The sequence below is a fragment of the Pteropus medius genome, unplaced genomic scaffold (assembly GCF_902729225.1).
Source record: "Pteropus medius unplaced genomic scaffold, Ma_sr-lr_union100, whole genome shotgun sequence".
NCBI classification, from domain to species: Eukaryota; Metazoa; Chordata; class Mammalia; order Chiroptera; family Pteropodidae; genus Pteropus; species Pteropus medius.
Genome location: NW_024344370.1, coordinates 11,532,665 through 11,551,428, shown reverse-complemented (window position 1 = coordinate 11,551,428; position 18,764 = coordinate 11,532,665). Strand labels below are relative to the sequence as shown.

At 36.1% G+C, this 18,764-nt stretch overlaps 1 protein-coding gene and 1 pseudogene across 4 annotated transcripts in view; one reads left to right on the top strand and one right to left on the bottom strand.

Annotated features, from left to right (window-relative positions):
- Positions 1-18,764, bottom strand: part of MAST4 (microtubule associated serine/threonine kinase family member 4) — a 513,739-nt gene that overhangs the window by 454,844 nt on the left and 40,131 nt on the right. The gene's annotated exons all lie outside the window — the stretch shown is intronic.
- Positions 2,071-2,184, top strand: LOC120608394 (uncharacterized; annotated as a pseudogene).

Below are 18,764 nucleotides of genomic sequence, written 5' to 3'. Positions count from 1 at the left end.
ATAAATTTTAAGCTCCACAAAAGCAAGAATTTGATCTGTTTTGTTCACTACTGAGAAATCAGGGCCTGGTTGGTGGTAGTTACTAAAATAACTGTTAAAGGAAGGAATAAATGAATAACGAACAACCAAGTTAACTGATTAATTTGTATCTGTCTGTCTTAAATGAACAGATGAAGACCAATATTGTGTAACACAAGTACACAATACCGAGGGTTCAGCTATAAGAGATCAGAATTACCAAGAAGCACAATGGAATAAATATCTTTAAGAGATCACCCAAATATTTCTTTTTAAAAAAATACATTCTGTAGCTAATGATCTACAGTCTCCTAGAAGAATTTTTTCCAATTTCTTCTTTTCATTGTCTTTAAACAGATAGAAACAATAAACGGCATCCAGCATGCTCAGCCTTCTAATGACTTGACTACCGCTCTTTTAAAATACCCCTGTCCCTTTAATTTTAAAATAAACTGTTTACATGCCCAAAGTTCAGATTATTAAGTGTTCTTGAACACATTAAGAAGTGCCTAAAGAACTAAAATCCTTGACTGTATTACAATATTTAATTAGGAAAAGAAAAGGATTCTGTAATTAAGGTACTTTACATGATGGAAATGAGAAATGAAGAGCTTAAAATGAAATAATTTGACAGACTCTGAAGAAGTCTTTCTGCTCACAACTTTTGATTGCCTGTGTTTTGCCTCTCTGAAAATTGAAGGCTGTTGCTAAATTCATTAACCATATATCTCACATACAGCCAACAAAAGTTTCAAACATAGAAAAGCAAACTAGAAGGGCAGTAATAGCCCCAAAAATGTTTTTTTTAAAGACCTCGATTACAGGATTATAAAGAGTTCAGCCAACACTCTAGATTGCAAGTTCTATAAGGACAGAGATTTTTGTCTGTTTTTGTTGTTGTTGTTGTTGTTGTTGTTGTTGTTGTTGTTTTCACTACTGTATCCCTGAAGCCTAGAATAGTACCTGATATGTTAGGTGCTCTTTTAAAAAGTTTCTTTGAAAGGTTAAATAATACCTGAAATACTGAGCACAATATAGGGCAAATCTACCTGTTTTGATTACCACCACCACTGAAAAACTATAACCTATAATGCATGGCTTCCTTTTGATTTGATTAGCATCCAAAAAGTATACTGGGTGGGGGGCGGGGGTGGTGACAAGGACAAGCTTATAATGGAGAATATTATTATATCCTGCTGTTTGTTTCAATATAAAAACTTAGGTGACCTAAACATTGACCATAGTTCCTGGAATTCTGTCTTGTTAAATATTTGAGAAAACGCCCTTCCATTAAAAATATTAAGGAATTCCTTGTGTAGCCTGTTTTATTTCCCAATTTATTAAGGGTAAATAAGGTGTCCACTTTGGCTTTATTTGTATTTTCTTTTTCAGTCATCCTCTTGCCGAAAGGAACATTAATTCCATCTCCAAGGTGAGGCACCAAAGGCATGAAAAATCCAGACTCTGAACGGGCATACTTGAAGATCCTTACATTGAATACAGTGATGCATGCTGTAGTTGCCTACCAAATACCCCTTTCTCCTTTTTTCTTACCAGCAGAGTCCAGATTTTTTTCAGAATAGCAATATGCCCAACTTTAAAAAATAAAAAAGGAAAGAAACTTACATTCTCTAGATTTCGTTGCTACAAGGAACTGTCACACAACAGTTCTGAATTAGATGATGTTTAGGTGGAGTTCTAGTCAGGTGCATGTGTTTTATCTATCTCTTTCATCCTGTCTGGAACGTAGATGCAATACTAGAAGCAGAACAGTCATCTTAAGACTATGAAGAGACAGGTACACCCCAAGGAGAGTTGACAATAAGGGGAGAAAAGTCTGGATCCTAAGGGAACACCAACCCTGAAGCCACCACATCAGCTATGTACTGCTTACCTCACTTTTTCCTTCAGTGAGAAAAATAGAACCTCACTAGGTTAAAGCTATGGTTATTTAGGTTGTATTTTTTGATGTCAAATCAAACCCTCACTGATGAAGGTATTAGTAGGAGCTAGAGGATGTGAGGAAATAATAGCTTTTAATAGTTTTCCCTTGTCTACAGCGGTGCCACCCTGAACACGCCTAATCTTGTCTGATCTTGGAAGCTAAGTAGGGCCTGGTTAGTACTTGGATGGGAGACCACCTAGGAAGACCAGGTGCTGTAGGCTTTAAAAAAAAAATAGTGTTTTCCTAAACTTATTAACTCAGCATATTTATAAAAAAAATAAACTACATATTAATATCTGATTTCTCACATTTTAGCAAGGTTTTGAGAGACTAATTGTTGTCTCGTGCTAAGAGAAATTAAACTTTTAAGATGACACATCCTTTATTAAATAAAATTAACTAAAAAATCATACAAGGGCGGGGAAATTCAAGCACCACTAATAAAAACTATTAATTATACAATTTAACTATATTCCTTTTATCTTGGCAATTAACAAGGTAATTATTTGTATATAGATAATATTTCCAAAATATTTGCTACCATCAAAAAATACCTGAATCTCAAAAATTAAAATCCCTCTCAAAGCTTGCAAAAAAAAAACATTGACTTGCGGGTGGCTCCATAGTATAGTGCTTAGTATGTCTGCTTTACACGCAGAAGGTGCTGGGTTCATGCCCCAGGTGGAGCCAGAGACCATACCCTGGATGTGCCAGGCTCTGGGTGTGCCAGGCCCCAGGGGTGCTGCTGTGAGTGTGTGGGAGGAGATACCACGCCTTCAGAGATCCAGTTCTTAAGCGAAATAACAACATCCCTAAGTCAGCGGTGGAAGTGGGCGGGGCAGGGAGGGGAATTAAAGAGGGGGGAAAAAAAACATTGACTTGCAACTTGAAGACAATGTTTCCTACATCATGGTCAGCAAGTCATACCAACCTTATCTTTATCACAAATTTCAAGTTACTGCAGACAACACAATAAAACTTTACTAAACACTCAAAGATGTTCTTTAAATAACCCCTGGTCATTGTCAGGCTGGAGATACTATGAGTCACAGTCCCATAGCTCTCTGGCTTTGGGGAGGCTATAGCTCATGTGCATCACATTCCTACAATGATCCCCCCACCCTGAGCAATGCACGGGGCTGAATATCACATCTGTCTTCACAAGCACTCTGCCAAATGCCAAGGAAGTCCTTCTACCACTGTCCTATCTGGCAAACTCCTACTGATCCTCGAAGACCCAGAACCAATGCCTCACCCTCTGTGAGAAGGCTGTCCCCTTTCATCACACCTTTACCACAGCATGCTCTATACGGCATTATAATGATTTTTTAGGTACGTGTTGTTCTCTTATTTGGCTATAAACCATTCGTGAAGCCTATGCTTTCTTCATCTTTGCATCCCTAGAGTATGTGAGAGACATGAAGAAATATTAATCAATGTTTGCTAAAAAACTAAGTGATTCAATGAATACATGATGGCATTTACTATTGCCGATATCATAGAAAATGCATCAAAATTTAAGTTATGACTCAGGGGGTATACACAAAACTAAGATGACTTTAAATAGAATCCATAAAGGAAAACAAAGGGTTGTGTGGTCTCCATTTGGCCTAGAAACCTTTCAGTCCTGGATATCAAAGCCACTTACATATGAAAAGCACTTTAGCATTTGTTTGCACATATATTATCTGATTAAGTGATAGCATCCAGATGGGGTGCATACTATATGGCAATGTGGTATACTAGAGATAACAGATTAGAAATCAGATGACCCAAGTTCAAGTCCAAGCCCAGCTATTTCCCAGATACCAGACAGTAATTGCTTTTCTACCTACCTTGCGGGCTGCTGTGAGGATAAAAATTCTTTCCTGCTGCCCCCCTGAGACAGAGTCCAGTGTCTGACACCTAAGGGACATGCAGATGTCACTGAGTGAATGACCCAAAGAAGACCTAGTGTCTGGACTCAAAGACCAGGCCTTTTCCCAACATGCCCTGGCAGTCTCATAACACTTCTTTACAAAATACCACTTTTCTACAAGTTCAGTTTAAAAATATCGTTTACTGATTCTCTTCTCAGTACCATGTTTTCTTGAAAGACTATATGCCAGTTGTTGCACTTGCTTAGGTTTAAACTGACATTGATTTTAAAAAGAGGAGAAAAAACCCATAATCATTCTACAATTAACAGTTATGCTTACATAAAACTTGGTTGGAAATAGGCCATTCTTTGAGATACTTCATTTTTTTCTAGAACAGAACTACATTTCTTGTTAGTTCAGAGAGTCCAACCTAAAATGTTTAGCTAGAGAATCAAGATGGTATGTTCACAATTATGTCTAAAAAGATAACTACATAATCTATATGTGTATTTCATGATGCAAATTAAAGCAGAATAATGGAGCCTGCATTTATTCCTATTCCTCAGATGTCTTTATACATCATATATATTACAATTAATGCTTCTCTTAACAGGTGATCATCTCCTTCTGAAGTGGCAGCACCACCAGCAGCACCTTGCACTGGAAAATGCAAACTGATGATCCAAAGCTTACCAGTATCCATAAAGTAAATGTTTACATGCAAACAATAAATTTGCATACAATCATTCTTTGTATAGTTAAACACAAACATCTTCCCCCATATATAAGAGCACTATAAAGGATTTTAAGAAAGTATCTTTCAATTTTTTACCTTCTTCTTTTATTTTATATTTTGCCATCTGCTGTGTTGGGGGGGCGGGGGGGGTCCATTTTTTAACTGTTTCTATGTTTTACCACATTGGAAAAGAACCTTCATACCCATCAGTAACCAAGGCACCTTTTCCAGTCATCTTCATGGTTAACAAGGAAAATGACAGGCAGCAAAGAAGGAAGAAAGGGCATATAGAAATAAGCAGAACTCAAGCTGAATGGAAATTAAACTTCCCTTGCAGATAGTACTCACAAATGCATCTTTCATTCAGGACCATACATTTACAAAAGCATAATTCGATTAACTGGAAATGTATATGGGGAATTATATTACAAATACCAATTTCACTTTGGTGTAAAATGCTGAAGAAAAATATTACTACTGAATCACGGAGGATGGGGAGGGATGAAATATCAGCACATTAATACAGAATATGCAATTTCTTCTCCAAGGAATATTAGGGTAGCATTATATTTTATGAGGATACAATTAGAATGTTAAGGAGTCACTGGGCATTGTCCAGTTGTAACCAGGTTGCAGATTGCTAACCTATTAGAGTTGCTGAAGATATTCTCCTTGGTGATAAAACAGTGTCCTATGTTAAAACTGATAATTTTTATCTATGTTTGTCACCCAGTAAACTAGAGAGGCTATTGATTTAGGCTGGACATCCAAATACCCAAACAACAATAAATGGTGAATAAATTCAGTCATTAATATACGGCAAAGACAGATCAGCTTTATGAAGCTGATCAGCAACTGGTCTATGAAGTAGAAATAATTTATAAAACCTCTGGAACAAGTCTTTTTAACTTTCTTACCTTTACTGAATCTTCTCAGAAAAAAAGGTGAATAATACTTACTCTACAACTGTGAAAATAAATAAATATATTTAAAAAGAGAGCTTGGATACTATTGGGCAAAGTAGGACATGCAGGCTCTCAAATCACCAATAACCCAATATTTGAACTCACATGCAACTATATACCCAAGAATTAGGTCTCAACGGGTATAAACAAAGGCATTTTTCCTTCCCAAAGCATCAGAGATAGAAGTCATTTCATTTAGAAATTTTTCAAATATATGTGAGCTTAACACTTTAGAGTACTTTAAAACTGGGAGGTATTCTTTTTTCATAAAGTCAAGTCACATAAGCAAGGAGATGCACTTGCAACGTAAAAACCATTCTTTTAGCTAATAAAGCAAGCTATCTTAGAATCATCTCTCTATTACATGGAAAAACTAGTGAACCTAATCAAGTGAGGTTATCAGAGTTTCTTTAATCGAATCTAGAGTCCCACCCACATTGTCTTCTCATCAATATTCCTCAAGGCTTCCTCTTCCCCAATTACAAATGACCAGATAACCCTGTGACTGATGGGTGGTACACACAAGCTTATTTTCTACTGTTTGAAACAGAGTTAACATACCCAGGAAAGCGATTTCAATTACTGAATAAATGAAAAAGGGTTAAATGTGGAATTTAATAGAACAGGATTTAACAACATTCCCAACCTTGTTGGCAAGTAAACAAGCAATTTTTGAGGAAAATATGCTAGACAAGACAAATCTTATAAAATAATAAAGAGGCAGCATTCCATTTCAGAGTTTTTTTTTTTTTTTTTTTTTTAAGTCCTGAGCAATATCTAGTATGCAGTGGCCCATTATTAAGGCAGGAACAAAGCAGAAAGGTCTCTACCCTCACATAGCCCCTCTGCAGATTCCCACCTCCAGACTTTGGCCCACATGTGGCCTCCTCCAGCAAGCCTGCCTTTCTTGCCTCTTCTGATAAGTCAGTTTTACCACTTTCTTCATTACCAGGTTCTTGGTTCATCTACTTCAAGATGTCAGTCCCAATTTTCATAAACCTTTATCGAACTTTTAAAGTCATTAAATTTCCAAGGACTGAAATTTTCAAAAAAATATTTTCCAAGTTCTGAAAAAAAGAGGGGCTTATTGCTAATACATTTCCAGTTAATCGAATTATGCTTTTGTAAATGTATGGTCCTGAATGAAAGATCTGTATGTGAGTACTATCGGCAAGGGAAGTTTAAGTTCATTTTATTAACACAGTGAAAGTTCTGAATCACGTCATTCTCTGCACTGAAAATAGGCATTATCATGCTTCAGCTGGGTTGGCCTGTTTATTAATGAGCCAATTCCCACATTGCACACAGGTACTTTACACTGCATTATGACACATGGCTAAGTATAATCACCAAGTGATGCATCTTATTTCCCAAACTGGGGTGTAAACTCCTTAAGAGAGAAACTACTCATAGTGCTTTCTTTGTAGTATCTCCTCAGAGCACCCTAAGTGAATATTTGCTGAAGGAAAGGCTAGATCCACCCCAAGATTGGTTTCCTGAAAAACAAAAAAACAAAAAACTTGGGACAAAAGGTTGCCTCAGCATCAAAACAATTTGTTGGTCTCTGGCAAATGCACTCTTAGAAATGAAATCTCTTAACATCCAGATTATTACTCTTTCTAGTAACTTCCAGTTTCTAAAATGGGTTCCTGGCCTTCTTTTATTACTGACTGAGAACTGAACACCTGGGTCGGTTCCAGCTCTGCTACCGCCTACCTACGTAAAAGTGATTTACTCAAGTTACATTTCTGTTCTTCAGCTTCCTCAGCTACAACATGCTTAAGCCTATTCTTCTATGAAAAGTTCCACAATTCTAAATTTAAAACATTTTAAGTGTAGTAATCTTCTAACAAAAGTACAACCTAAAGACAGTTTTGAAGCATTTAACACCAAAGTTCTAAGACTCCGATTACAATGCAACATGTCTAACCTGATTCAATATGCTAAAGCAGTATTCACCTCACAATGTTGTTCTTAATAGTGAAGGTTAAATCAAGTATTGAATGTAAAGCATTGAGCTCAATGCCTGGCATTTAGTTAAGCACTCGATAAATATTAGCTATTGTTATTAATATTGAAACGAATATAATTGGAACTAATTCTATAGATTTTCATGAAAACCCATAATTTCGGTGTACGTAAGTTTACAGAACTGAGTCTGTTTAGAAATTTCTTATTAAAAAGAAAAAAGGAATGATGTATTCATGTGGCCACCAACCGTCATATAATCAAGAGACAGCACAACCCAGCAACCCAGAATTTCCATATTTAATTTTGTGTTATTCTCTCATCTCTTAGTCGAATCTTGTATCCTGATAAAAAAAAAAAAACAGTAATCTGAATGTAATTCAGACTGAAACCACCAACCAATAAAGTGAAAATTTGTTTATTCGTTCTATTAAAATGGTATGTTGATAGAGTGATTAAATTGTTCTTTCTTCTAACCTCATTTCCATCTTTGATACTTAATTTGTACTCAAAAAAGACTTCAGAACTGTTAAACTTTCAATTTTTTCTTATCTACCTTGTCCATATGAACCTTTCCCTCACCTCCTCATCCCTTCTCTAAATCAACAATTGCAAGGCGGCACTCATCAAACTCAAGCCAGCTCCCTTCCAGTCTCTTCTCTAATGGTCCCATCACCATCTGGGTCCCCAGGCCCTTCACGAAGCTCCTGGAGAGATTTATCTGCTCCACGGCAACCAGTCCTTTCAGAATCACTTCTGCTTGCCTTATAAAAAAGATCAAGAGTATCAGATGTTTAAAGAGTACCACTCCACATTTAGGATGCCTAATGAAGAATTACCCTGTACCTCTTTCTATGTTTCACACACAAGCTTTAGCATCAATATTTTATTAAACCTTATCTGCCAGAGAGGTCTCCCCTGACTGTCCCCCCATCTGAAATCCCTTATTCTTCTTTATCACTGCACACTGTTTCATTCATAGTAGTTATCATAACATTATTTATTTACTGTCTGCCTTCTTTACCAGTCTGCAAGAGCCATGAGGATGGGGACTTTATATATTCATTCGTCAGGGGAAGCCAAATGTCTAGTGTCTCATAAGTGTTTCATAAAACATAAAGTATTCAATACTTAATATGTGTTGAATTTATCAATGAAATCTGGGTTGTTTATGTGCTTCAGCACAGTATCAGACTCTATGGGGGAAAAAAGTAATAGACATGGTCCTCCATTACAGAACTTACAATTTAACACCAACCGTTTCATTTGGAAAGCTGACAATTTCATAGAACTTACAGTTTGTTTGGGAAACAACACACACTAACTAGAGAAAAATACACGAAGGCATGGTATAGATCAAAAGCACCCAACAGAAAAGGAATCAGGGTTGAAAGAGTAAACGAAAGACCTCAGCCATCAGAGGAAGTTACATGGACAGAGTGAGACTCAAGCTGGTATTTGGTGGATGAAACACATTAGGGCTGGAGAAGAGTCCAGATGGCATTCCACAATGACAGGAAGCTGGTACAGCATATGCCAAGGAAGGAGTTGTGAATAAGCCTGGCCAATGCAGAAGTGACACATGCAAGACTCACGCTGCTGATGAAAGCCCGCTGGGCAGCCTGGAAACGGATTATGAAGTGAAAGGCCAAATTAGGAAAAGACTTGAATGCAAGAAGAAAGCCTTTACATTTGATGCCATGGTCAAAAGAAAACTTCCACAGTTTCAGTGGGGAGTATCATGCTGGCACTGGGAGAATATTAGCCTAGCATTTACGATCAAGCAGTTAACAAAAGACTGGAGGCCAATATAGATGTGGCAATCACTAGCGTAACGATAGTGAGAGCAAAGAAGCAACAAACACCGAAGACACTGAAGACTGCAGTTTCCCACAACTGACACCTCTACGTTAGAAAAGAAGAAAAGCAAAGAGGGAAAAATTATATGGTTTCAGTGGGAATAAGAATTAACATGTATTCCTTACCTCAGGTGAATGTACACTGCATGCCTGGGAGATGAGAACAACATAGTCCTGTTAATGACAACTGGTAAGTCCTTATATAAACTGGTAACACTTAAGACTAGGTAAATGAAGCCGGTCACAAGAATGAACTGTGGAAAACCTGTTATGGATCTAGCATAGCTCCGCCCTTTTGAACAACCATAGACTACTATATGAACTACTCCTCAAAGACATGCAAAAGAACAGAGCCACGTGGCCTCTCAAAACACCAGGACCCACTTAACAAAGCAAGGCTAAAAATCACATTAATTCAATTGTTCAAGGCTGACTTAGAGCAGAGAAGCAAAAAATGGGAGTACTTGTCTAAAATAGAACGATCTGCTCTCCTTAAATTAAAAAAAAAAAAAACTAAAGAAAGTCAAAGGTAATATTAGTTTGTGCCCAAATCCCAAAAGCCACACATATTATTAAAAAGAAAACAGGCAACTGGCCCCTTAAGACCTACTATGACCAAAGAACTATCTGTCAAAAAGCAAGAAAACTGTGTTATTATCTCTAAGCTTGCATTAAAGATTGAATTCTATTTCTTAGACAACATGGATATTTAGGTAGATAAATGGATATTTATCAATTGTTCTTTTATACCATTATTCTAAAATAAAGACAAAATTCTAACTGTAACTGCTTTGTTGACAAATTAGCTATATTACTTCAGTCTTGAGACTTGGGCAATAAAGACCAACCATTTTTTAAAAGCTTGAAAAATATTTAAATATGTCTATTATATTTTACTATATCTTTGTGATTAAGAAACTAAACACCAATAAAACTAGAGTAGAGGAATAGGAATAGCTAAGAAAGGCATGCTCTCATTGTCTTTTAATCATTCATCAGTGCAAGTATTTTTGGAGTATTGATTATATGTCTGGCACTGTAGAGGGTGACATGGTACAATGAACACCTCCTTCGTGCAGTTTATATGATACCATTTGCTTTGACCTCAGTGCTTCAAATTGTCTTCTGAGACGGTGAAGATTTCAAGCTGAAGAACAAGTTGCACTATGTGCTGGCATCCTGGCCTTGAAACAAATAGTTTAACCTCTTACATCCCTCACTCTCTAACCTGAAAAGTAGGAATTTTATAGGGTGCTGAATGCAATATAATTGTGGTAGGCAACTGCTAAAACAGCCCCCACCAGTTGCCACTTCCTCATATCTATGCCCTTGCATAATCCTCCCTCCTCTTAAATGCAGGTTGGACCTTGCTTCTAATGAACAGAACAAGGCAAGTTATGGATACCATTTCCAAGATCAGGTTATAAAAAAGACTGTGGCTTTTGTTATGCTCACCCTATGGAGAAGTCCCATATAGCAAGGAACTGAGGGAGTTCTCTAGCCAACAGCCAGTGAGGAACAGAGGCCTGTCCAACAGCTGTCAGGAACTGAATCCTGCCAACTAGTCTAGGAGAAAGCTGGCATGTGGCTTCTCTCCCAGCTGAGGATTAAGATGAGACTACAGGACTGGCTGATGCTTTGTAGCCTTATGAAAACCACTGAGGACAAGGCTAAGCTACACCCAGATTCCTGATCACCAGAAACTAGGAGATAATAAATGTTTCCTGTTTTAAGCCGCTAATTTTGGGAGAATTTGTTACACGACAATAAATAATTAATATAATAATGTAAACGCAATTTGTAAAAGAGAATATATTACATAAGGTTTTTAAAAATTATACCTGGGTCAATCATAAATAGGGTTTTTTAAAAAGTCCTGTTTAGAGCTTCCTTGACTTGAATAAAAGTAATCTGTTTTTTATCCACTGTCATCTAATATCTCTTCAATTTATTGAATTAACTCAGCAATGATAACAATCATCATTAGTACTATCATTAATAGTACTTAGAAGCAAATCTACCATCAAAAAGTGAATTAGAAGTGAATCGACCACCAAAAAAGTTAGAAGTGAATCAACCATCAAAAAAAAAGAATTTTGACAAATTTATGAAGTTATCAGCGCTACTTAGGACACACAGGGCCAACACATAAAGGGACAGTAAGACTGAACATTAATATCAGAAAAAAAACCTTTAGAGAGAAAAATAGGCATAAAAGAATAAACTGAATGATAAAGGAGCAGTCCACTAGGAAATAACACTTCTATATCTTAGCTGCCAGAATCTGCCTAATAACATACAAAGCAAAATTTCAGACTTTAATTTTTAACTCTAAATCTTTCCTAAATAACAGCTATTACACTGCATGAGACATACTTTAAAAAAGAATTATCTTAAGTAAATCTGCTAACAGAATTTATATTCCAGAGTGCTCCCATAAGTAGTATGATGTAAACATTTCAAAGATAGGGTTGAATGCAGTTAACATAATACAGATATTGTTTTAATATGTAACATGGCCAGTAGGCAACATGTTTAGCAGACCAAATCACTGGCCCCTATCCTTCCCCCTTCATTTAGCCACGTCCTTTGCCATGTGACTCTGCAATTCTGCTCTCTAGAGGCAGTATGCTTCCTCATCCATTTACTTTGAGTTCAGCTATGAGACTTGCTTTAATCAATGAGATGTGAACAGAAGTAACAACATGGCAGGCTGAGACTAGGCTTTCTTGCACATCATGTACTTGGGTTAACAGTGATGTACTGGAGCCAGCTTGTTCAGGAAAATTGTTTGTTAAATTTTCAGGAATTTATTGGCCGTTATTTCACATACCCATTAACAAAAATTAAATTACATAAATTTAAAATTAAATTACATTTTAAAAGGTACTCAAAATTCATAACTTCCTAATTAGTTTACTACATTTTACCTTTAATATGCTTTTGAGGTTGTCTATTGAATCTGTATGATGGAAAATATTATATAATATAATATTATATTATATAATTATATGTGCTACTCTGCAACTCTTCCCAGTGGCGTCATATTGGTAGCTTGAAATCAGCCATGATAGGAATATATATACACCAAAGAAAAGGACAAACGCTACAAATCAGGGCCTGCCTTCTCTTCCAGAGAGCTGGTTAGGCTTCGATCACCATGAGGAGTGCTTCCTGGTAGTCTCCACCCTTTCAGCCTGAGGCCTCAAAAGAAACACACAGGCAGCAGATCTGAGCCCAACTCTGCAGCAAGGGGCTAGCTAAGTCCAGCCCAATCATAACTGGAGGCAAAGCCACCAGCCAAGCCCAGCTAATCCACAATCAACCAGAAGAACCCCGAGTCTGAGAACAAATCCTTAATGAATAAGTAGGTTTAGGAGAGAGTTAGTTATTCAACATTATTGTGGCAATAGCTGACTAAAACTAATAGTAAATTGAAGTTTGCTCAATTAGTCTCTCTGAATCAGTGAGACTAGCATTTTAGGAAAAAAAGAAGGGTGAACTAGTATAGACCCTGGATGCGAGAAGCTGATGGGCAACCACTGAGAGAATGATAAAAATGCCATGCTCAAAGAACGCAGTGAAAAAAGCATACTAATTGCGATGTTAAAGTAGAATAGCCTGAGAAAGGAATTCAGCAAGAATTTATTTAGCCCTACCATGCACCAGGCACAATACCAGGCCCCGTGGATTCGGCAGTGAAAATGAGAGATGCAGTCAACGTGCTTAGTAGTAGGAGGAACAGGTTAAGTATGGAAGCCACTGTAATCCAGGGTGCTGAGGGTCTGGCAAAAGAAAAGGGCAGGGTGTTATGAGAGCACAGAAGAAAGGCACATGAGCCAGTTCATGAGGATCCAGGAAGGCTTCTCAGTGGAGGTGACCTCCGAGTGGTGAATGGTGCAATAGTCCCATTAGAGATAACTAAAAGCAAAGTAATGAAGTATGCTAGAATGAAAAAATAAATATTCTGCAGGAACACTGATCAGGATCGGACAGGTCATTAGAGCAAAATGCATCACAGCTGGCCTTGGAACACTAACTGGATGAGGGTACATTTCTGCTCTCTCTACATCAGGTGGGAACTGCTTATAGGAAAAGGTCCTATTCATCTATGCAAGTCCAGGAATAAAACAAAGAGTCTGGCCCAACATCTGTGCTCAGACACTGATTACTGCAATCATTTTCACCTCTCATTTGATGCTTTATCCGTTCGCCTGCTGGACAAGCCAGAAACAAAACTCAACAGCTCAAATTCCGTCAGCATGTCATAAGAGCATTTATGCACAAGTACAGTCTATAAGTGGCATGACAACCAAGTGAATTAATTCAGTGTTTGATCCAGGGCTTCCAGGAAACATTGCATCACAAAAGCAGAAATGCCCTGTGCTCCCAACTAAGGGAGAGGACGCACAAATGTGAAGAATACCACATTCTTCATAGACTTTTTTATCCAAAGTATAAATCTATTACTTAATACTTACAAAGGTATGTCCAAACTACCCAGCTAAAACAAGCAATTTAAGGTAGAAAAATGAAATGTAAAGGTATTCTAAAATTGGATCTTTTATTTAAACAGTTCCAATTCATACTAGATGGTCACAAACACAAAACAGCAAGCCTTACTCTGATTTTTGCATCAAAAATTAATTCTACATGTATGACTACCCTGAAAATAATGTAAAAACCAACTTTATTTTAGCCACACTGGTAAATCCAGCCTACTTGAGCCATTCCACTAGATAACAGTTCAAATATTGAAACACAAAAGGAAAATAAAATATTTGACAATGCTTTCATTTAGAAATATCTCAGGATACAGTTCAATCGAGCATGAGTCTCTTCTGAGATTGTTAGCCTGCAATGAAATATTAAAATTAATAAGGTCATTTTCTTCAGGGACTTGGATTTAAAAAAAATAAAATAAAACTCAGTAGGAATGCTACAGACAGGATAGAATCATTTAATCATTTAATTTAAAAATATATATAAGTTAAATCACCAAGCCATTACTGTCTTTCTCTGTTCCTGTTAAATATACACCTAAGGTATTTCCGGTATAAAAACCAAAATATAAACTGAGAGAGACATAAAACAGGCACCCTGTTTTATTTTCCTGCTCCAGCTTGACTTCACTCTCGCGCATCCTGTGCATATAATTTTTTTTCACCAAATATTTTTTTTTCTGCAGCAAAATCTTTGCCTTGCCAAGTTAAACTTTCCCAAATCTTCTTGTTCTAATCATAGCACAGCAAACTAGGGTAAAAAAAATAAATAAATAACTGAGTAAGGCTTACTTAAAACAACTAGGACCTATAACAAAAAGCAGCTTCAGAATTCAGATTTTTAAAAATATTATCACAAAGTCACCACATTGCCACAAAACCTGAAATAACATGTAAATACTGAGTGCAACACACACACACACATTCACACACACGCACACACGTGCACACATGGGCATCGTTAACCACACAAATAAAATTAGAAATTTCCCTCAGATTGTAGAACATCAATAAGTACATAACTTATCACATGTCATTAAAGTGCTGGTTTTGGAGTTAAGTCGAATTCCTACCTTTACTCCAATATTTCTGAAGTTCAACTTAAAAACTCAGTCTTTCCCCTGATGTTTAAGATAGCAAAGGTAGAGGCATGAAAACTGAATGGTCCAGTAAATTCCCTGAATGGTCCAGTAAATTCTCAAGAAGCAATTACAGCCTGCCTGTGGTGAAAGATGCAGGAGTTAGCTACGTGTGAGTATAAAATGGGCCTTTACTTCCTGCACTTCATTCAGGGAGCCTGAAACCCATCACCCCATGCCACAGGAATTCTGTTTGGTTATACAGAGACTAAGACTTCAATCAAACCACAAACCACTTAGGCCAGTTAGATTAGATTACTTAGAACATTTTAACTTCTTTTTTTGTTTCCTTACTTGAAACAATGCAGATTACTCTAGGTAATTTTTCTTTGAAGAGTTAGTTGATCTATGCAAAGCACTAGCAGATAAATTTTAACCTTTGGTATACAGTAAACACTTAGCTTTTTGCTCCTATTGATTTTTTATTCAGTATCTAAGGCAATTGATTAAAAATGTCCTACTAGATATTTCGAAATTAGTTCTTTAGATGTTGGACCCAAGGACAGTCACTTGGGAGTAGGAGGAGAGGGTGAATCAGAGGTCTGCATAAGCAGTTTTAGAGAAGGCTCTTCTAACTCACCATTTCTTTAAAGATTTTATAATTTGTTATAGAAGTACAAAATATTGAAATGTCTCAATCAGTGATCCTAGAGCCAAACTTTTGAAAAACATCCAAGCTTTTCAGAAGGGAATGGGGGACACGGGTTATGGACAGGCAGTTTACTTGGCCAGGTAGTAAGTATGTGAAGATCATCTGGAAGTTTGTTTATGAAGCACTGACATTCGTAATCCCAAATCATACTCCTACGAGGGCAGTGAAGTGCACTGGAAAAACCAACCCATGTTTACTACATTTGGAAGCATAAGGCAAATCTCCATGTTTCATATCAACAGAAATGACTCAGACAAATAGCTAAGCTGGACACCTTATTTAAGGTTATTTTAAGTCACTTAAATTTTCATTCACATTGATAACAAGCTTTTAAAAGTTATAGGCTATAAGTATTACAAAGAAACAATGTCAGTCTCATGTCTGACATTAGCTTCCAGCAGCCAAGTTAGCTAACTACTTATGGCTATAGAATTCTTGAGTTATTTGGCTGTTTATACAGTCATGATAAATGGTTTCATAAAGTGCTCATGGCACATCTGATATCACCCACTACTGAAGCTGAGGGATAAGTGAAACATAAATTAGAGTTAAATGGAAAATAAAGGGTACAATGATTTTCTAATACTTGATTTTAAAACAGATTAAGAAATTAATAATATCTCTATGAACATAAATAATGAATGGAGTATCCATCCTTAAAATAACAAGACTAGCTTTCTGGAAAAATTGTATTAGATTTACACATTATCGCCATGTTTTCATTATTCTTACATAAGCAAAAATGACAAGTGCCAAAACATGTCACTTTTTTTTTATTTGACATAAACATAATTTTGTTTTATTCTGAAAAAGAACAGTGAATAGGGCTAAAAATTTTCAGAACATTTTTTGAAATATGATATTAGAGATTTACTGCTAGTCCCATCATTCTAAAGGTAACAATTGAGGAGAATTTTAAGCACTTAGAGAACCTCAAGGCTCGGCAAGAAGTAAAGGATTAAAATCGGAGTCTATAATTGAGATTTAAAATGTATGTTACTGTCACAATTCAATTTCTGGTGTCTGCTATATCCAGTGGCATCCCTTATAAATGCTGAGCTTTAAACACAATCAAAATGATTTATCACAAAATATTTTTTAAAGTATGTCCTTTATCAATGATTAATGACAAAAATTTTCTCTCATCCAGTTATCTCATTAAATGGCAAAAACAAGGGTTTATAACATTTACCTACGGCATGTTATAGAGGGAACGAATATGAAACAATTAGGGGTTGGGGAATGTACAAAAAAGGATATTGTTTCAGTTGTTAGAAAATGCCTTGTAATTCCCTATGCTATCAATCTCAATTCCAGAACATTTTAACCTGCTAGAGTAAAATCAGAGTAAGAGCAGTATGGAACAAAAGATACAACAGTTTTAAGTCTTACATGAATAAATAAACTATTTCTCTGTAAAATGTTTTAAAACCAAAAACAGAAAAAAAAATTCAAATCTGGGAAGAACGTCCTACCAAAGGAAAAGGAGAAGAAAGGTGAAATAGACCAAAATAAGTTTTCAATATTTGAAAAGTGAAAATTCAAAGTAAAATTGCAAACTCTGTCAAAGAATTCCAAGCAGTTCAAAATAGCTTATTGTAATAAAAGCACATAACTTTAGACTTAATTTGCTTTTACTTTTTTTAATAGTAAAGAGGCAGCTAAGCAAATATTATAATAGTGCTTTCAAGAAATTTGGGAGAAAAACTGTGTTAAAGTCTCTCTTTACATGTAGACATATACTAAGTTAGTTAAAGCTTCTCTAACCATGTTCCACTAGTTGGGAATGGTGGATATATATAGTTGAAAATAAAAAAACTGAAATAAATATTTTATAACTCTAGATTGCCCAACACCACCATCACCTCCCTGAAGCCCGAGCTCAGTTTTTATCATATTAAAACAGAGGAGAAATTGCTGGATCATATGGTAGTTCTACTCTTAATTTTTTTAGGAACCTCCATACTATTTTCCATAGTGGCTGCACCAATTTACAATCCTACCAACAGTGTACGAGGCTTCTTTTTCCTCCACATCCTTTCCAATGCTTGTTATTTCTTGTTTGTTTGTTTTTATTTTTTATAATGAGCATTCTGCAGTTTCTTCAGGAGGTGTTCCAGAAGAAGGCATTGTTATCAAAGGAGATGACAGCTCCATGCGTGTTATTCCCCCTGAAGACCTTCCAGTAGGATAGATGTGGAAATGGAAGGCAGTGATATTGATACTGACCCAGGCTAATGTGTGTATTCGTATCTTAGTTTTTAACAAAAAAAATATTTAATAAGAAAAAATAAACTAAAATAGAAAAAAGTTTATAACATAAGGATATAAAAAAAGAAAATATTTTGTACCACAGTACAACGCATTTGTGTTTTAAACTGTGTTGTTACAAGAGTTGAAAAGGTTTAAAATTTTTAAAGTTTATAAAATAAAAAAATAAAACAATAAGCCAAGGTTAATTTATCATTTAAGAACAAAAAAAAAAATTATAAATTGACTGTAGCCTAAGTCTACAGTAGCGCTATAATGTCCTAGGCCTTCACATTCACTCACCACTCACTCACCGACTCGCCTACAGCAACTTTCAGTCCTGAAAGCTCCAATCGTGGTAGGTGTCATATACCTTTTCTATGTTTAAATACTTACCACTGTGTTACAACTGCCTACAGTAACATGCTGTACAGGCTTATAGTCTAGGAGCGATAGGCTACACCATATAGCCTAGGTGTGTAGTAGGTTGAACCATCTACTTTTGTATAAGTGCACTCTACGATGTTCCCACAATGACAAAAACACCTAACGATGCATTTCTTAGAACATATTCCCATTGTTAAGTGACTCATGCCTGTAATGAATACTACAACTCCTAGTCAAAATTAATTTTCTATTTCTGAAAACTATTTGGGTCACTTGACTATGATAAAAATCAAGCCATGTCTTTTTTTCCTTCCCAATAAATCCCTTTGAAACACCAGCAACAATTTAGGAATGTAAATCGATTTTCCATTTGTATTTATACTTAATGATGACTTAAACAGAAGGAATACAGCTTAATTTTGTGGAGGTAGGTTGAACCCAGAAGATATGTTCTTTAAAATAAAAAACAAAAACAAAAGTTTAA